Below are 5,124 nucleotides of genomic sequence, written 5' to 3' on the forward strand. Positions count from 1 at the left end.
AGTCTCACTTGTGCCATGTGATGTTTTCTGAAAAAAAATTGGTCATTTACTTTTATTTTTATTTTTTCCTTGTTTACATATTGCTTACTGCCCCCTCCCAGTCAGCCTCTCCTACAATCCTTTCCCCTTGTTACCCTCCCCTTGTCCTCTGGGTGTGTGAGAGCCATCTGGTTATCTCCCCACCCTGGAACAGGAAGTCTCTGTGTGGCTAGTTGCTTCCACTCTTACTGAGTCCATACAATGCAGTGCAGCTAGAAGAACATAACCCACATACAGGCAACAACTTTTGAGATCGCCCCTGCTCCAGTTGTTTGGGGCCCATAGGAAGACCAAGCTGCACATCTGTTACCTATGTGCATGGAGGCTTAGCACCAGCCTGTGTGTGTTCTTTGGTTGGTGGTTCATTCTCTGAGAGCCCCGAGGTTCCATGTTAGTTGATTCTGTTGTTCTTCCTGTGAAGTTCTTGTCCCCTTAGGGACTGTCATCCTTCTTCTTATTCTTCCATAAGAGTTTTCAAGCTCCATCCAATGTTAAGCTGTGGTGTCTACGTCTGGCTAAGTCAGCTGCTGGCTGGATCCTCTCCTAGGACAGCATGTGCTAGACTCCTGTCTGCAAGCATAAGAGAGTATCATTACTAGTGTCATGGACAGTTGCTTGTCCATGGGATGGGTCTCCACTTGAGCTGGTTGTTGGTTGGCTGTTCCCTCAGTCTCCACTCCATCCCTTGTTCCTGAATTACTTGTAGACAGGAAAACTTTTGGGTTGAAAGTTTTGTGAGTGGGTTGGTGTCACTATTGCTTCATTGGGGTTCCTGCCTAACCAGAAAAGGCAGCCTCCCCAGGCTCCATATCCCCAGTGCTGTGAGTCAGAGCTAAGCACACCCACATTGATTCTTGTGTGCCTCCCCTCTCCCAGCTCTCTGTCTCTTCCTGAAGTTGTGCCCTCCCTTACCACCCCATCAGTTGCAGATTTCCATTCATCATCATGGCTCCTGCCTCTCCCCACACTGAATCCTAAAACCCCCTTCTCCCTTTTTATCTCCTTTCCCACCCAGTTCCCTCCATCGATCTGCCTTCCATAACATTCCATAGAATCAAATATCCTTTCTTGTGCCCATCTTCCTGTCCAGCCTTCTTGGGTCTTTGGAAGGTAGCATGGACATCCTGTATTTTATGGGACACATTCTGAGAGGGGAGAGGTCATGCATTGGCTCTTTTTCACTGAGCCACTGGATTATATTTCTGCTTTAGGCTCCTGGGTATATGTGATGTGCATAACTTAAGATAGCAGCTCCTAGGCCTTGTATAAGGAAAGCAAAACAAACAACTTCAGTTAGTTTATCAATACTTTTCCATTGTCTCTTTTAAAACACTGTTTTGGATACTTTAACATGATTTAGTTTAAAAATTACAATCATTTTCTTCTTTGTTTATGCTTAAATTTTGTAGATTTATATATAGAAGTCTTTGGCTACTGTGTATTTTCTATGCACCATGTGCTAGAAATGGAGTGCTCAATCCTTTGGAACTGGAGTTATAGACAATTGTGAGCTGCCATATGGGAGCTAGCAATCAAAACTGAATGCTCTACAAATAAAAATAGAGCTCTTACCTACCGAGCCAGCTTTCCATAATATTTATGTTATTTATACTATGTTATACATAATATGGAAAATTTTATCATAAGATCTCTTGTCAATTTTAAGGCAAAAAAGATCACTAAGAAATATTAGATCAATGTGATCCATGTTTGCTAATAGAACAAACAAAGTCATTTTGAACTGGAACTATGACCCTGCTCCCCTGTACTCAACTTGAGTACATGTTGTGTGTGTATTGATACACATGTGAAGGACAGAGACTGACATTGTCTTCCCCTCATTTTCCTGTGCCCCACACATGTGGAACTAAGTGTGTGGTGGTCATAGGAGTCACCACTTGACAGTTCTGTCCTGCCACATTGTGGGTCCTAGGGACTGAGCTCAGGCCACCAGGCCTCCCCGTGAGTTCCACTCTGTGCTCCCTCAGTTTTGGAGACACATTCACTCATCCAAATCCCTGGAGTGTTTGATTTACTCTCTTGGAGCACACTGACTCTCAGACTTGCAGGCAAGTAAGCTTTGGGGATCCCCTTATCCCCACATCTGCACTCAGGTTTTCAGGGCAAGTGTTTTACCAATTGCGTTTTACCAACTACTCCAGCTCCTCATTCTTATATCCTAATCTTATGCCTTACTAGTTTATCAAGGGGAACCAATGACACAACAGCAGATTTTCCAGAGTCCACATGTTTCTTGATCATTTTGTAGTTCTAAAGGGTTAATAATTCTTTAAGTTGTGGCTTCATATAAATAATGGAAGGATAAATTTTAAATTGCAGTTTCAAAATATTCTTTTGCTTTTGAAGGTTTTCCTTAAAAACACTGAATTGTCCAACTCTAGTTATTCATCCTGTCAGTCCATTTATTCCCTACATGTAACTTAGATATCTCCTGTGTAGAATATACATTCTACTATCTATCCAGATCTACCCAGTCTTATACCTTTGTTTCTCTGCCCAGCCAAGCTTTCTTACATTCTATAAATTTAATATTAAATGAAAGGTACCATACTCTTTGGAACCCTAATTTCATGTTGCTGAAAGCTTTTTGAATGTCAAGCATGGGAGCTAGGATGGCATAGTTTATCACCTTGTAAGGATATTTACCCAAATTTGGTGTGGGTCTGGGACACATTGACTATTTTATTGAAAAGGACAAGGTTCTGGTTTGCTACCATTTAGCACCTGGATTACCATAAATACTTTATCTATTGTATTAGAAGTATGTTGTGGTCCTGCTGGCAGCCAATATAGAAACATTACTCATGGGCATTAAAAAATGAAATGTGGAAATGAAAACAACCACCCTACTGATGACTGAGGGTTTAGATTTCATTTGTTGCTAAAAATTTACATAGATACAAGAGATCTGTAGCATCACATCTGTAGGTCATGCCTACACTTTCTCAATCATACAGCAGAAAACCTACAGCCTGTGAGTCTTCCACAGGTCACACAGAGCTTCTCAAAAATATGTCTGTCCATTCTCAGACAGAGTTATTACATAAACAGGCTGGCTAGCCAAGGACCAGTAAGATTCTGCCCAGAGCCTTGGCAACCTAAGACAGAAGTGCATTGCTTTTGATAATGCATATTCCATGATGGGTAAGGAAGACCTTCTTGGCAGAATGACCTAAGACAGGCTCAGTCTTGTTTTTTTTTTATTTTATATTTTATTTACATTTCAGATGCCATCCCCTTTCCCCATTTCCCCTCCCTAGAAAACCTTATCCCATGCCCCCTTTTTCTTTTTGCTTTTATACAATTATTTTTAAATGTTAGTCAAAGGATTTATAAGGTTGGTAAAGCTCAATCAGAAGTGTAACTCAATACCCAACCTAGATATATAAACTATTTTGACTGGTGGAGGCACGTGAACATCTACCTCCATGCCCTCCCTCTTTCTCTCTCTCATCACCTAGCTTCTCCTCTCCTTCATCATCTCCTCTCCTTAATCCATCTTTTCCTCTCGGTACTCCTTCCCCTTTAGCTCCTCCTACATATCACCCTTCCTGTTAAAATAAAACTTTTCTCTCAAAATACAATTAGAGCATAATTATTCCTAATTGTACCAGTGAGGTACAAGATAGTCGTAATACCCAGTCCATCATTTTGTTGATTAACCAGAACCTCTGTCTTCTCTCCTAACTAAAACACTTAGTTTTGAACCTGGCTTTTTTCTTGGCTTTAGAATGAATGTCAGCTAAAGACCATCTTCTCAGATCTTTTCTCTCAAAGTAAATAGCCAGGATTGGCTATGAGACTATAGGTCTTCAACCCTGTCACAAATCCAGAATGACTGAGTTAACTGAAATTATGGCAAGCACTTAGCATAGCTTCTAAAACTTAGTCAATTTATAGAGACCACTGAACACCAGGAAAGCCCCTATACTACCGAACATTGGAGAATCAAATCTTCATCCTTCTGGCCCAGAATCATCTGACAGACCTTAGTGATGCAGAAATATTAAGGGCTGATTACTCTGTCTAGGCAGATATAATCAGTCAACTATTCTGCAAGTGTGTCCTTTTCTGGACAGTAATTTGTCTGTAGAAGGAAAGAGGCAATTCTTGCCTAGTGGCTGTCACCCACAACTGGAGTAACACCAAGGATGCTCAATTTCTTCTTAGAATCCACAACAGGAAGCTGTCAGGAGCAGACAGGTCTCTAATCAAAATGAACATTAATATAGAAATATTTGTAATGTCAATTCTATGGACTTCTGATGTTTTGAAAACCAACTATCCGTGTAAGGTAACCTGGACTGTTGTCTGTTAACTCCTCTCAGCTATTTCTAAATAAAGTATGGAAAACACCCTAACAATAAACTCAAAGCCATGAATTTGCTATAGTCCCTTAACTCATAGGCTAACCGTCCCAAATCAGTTAAAAAAAGTTAAAGAAGGACTGGGTCTAAGCCTTGTATTCCTAAATGTGTTATACAGGCACAATGCCCATGAGAGTAACAATATTCATCTCACTTTTATATCAATAAGAAGCTCGTACCAATGAAAACCTTAAATTTGAAATCAAAGTAAATTTTGTACCATTTAAGAAATTATAACTTCATCTTGATATTAATTATACAGATTTCTACCAATAGATTATGGCTATGCAATAAGTCTTAGCTAATCCTCCCTATTCCAACAAAACCACTACTTTTCCCTAGAAAGACAGACCATTATTAACCACCTTAGTCCCCAAGCCCAGGGAATAGGGGCACTGACTCTTCTTTAAATTCTTTAAGCTGATTAAGGGCATTGAGATAGTAGAAGCGGGGTGGGGGGAAAAGTAAATTGATAAGCCTCTGACGCTGTGTTTTCACTGCATCCAGATGGAATTCCAGGACATCCGAGGTTTGAGCAGGTCTGCTCAGTATGCTTGATGAGTAGATACACCAAGGCTGTGTATTCTGCAATATACAATTCTCAGAACAAGTTTTAGTATCAAAAAAAAAAAAAATTTTTTTTCCTAGAGGGCTGACATTTTTTAAAAATGTTAGTTCTAACAACTTTTCTTTTTTT

Source organism: Arvicanthis niloticus, chromosome 16 (assembly GCF_011762505.2).
Source record: "Arvicanthis niloticus isolate mArvNil1 chromosome 16, mArvNil1.pat.X, whole genome shotgun sequence".
NCBI lineage: Eukaryota > Metazoa > Chordata > Mammalia > Rodentia > Muridae > Arvicanthis > Arvicanthis niloticus.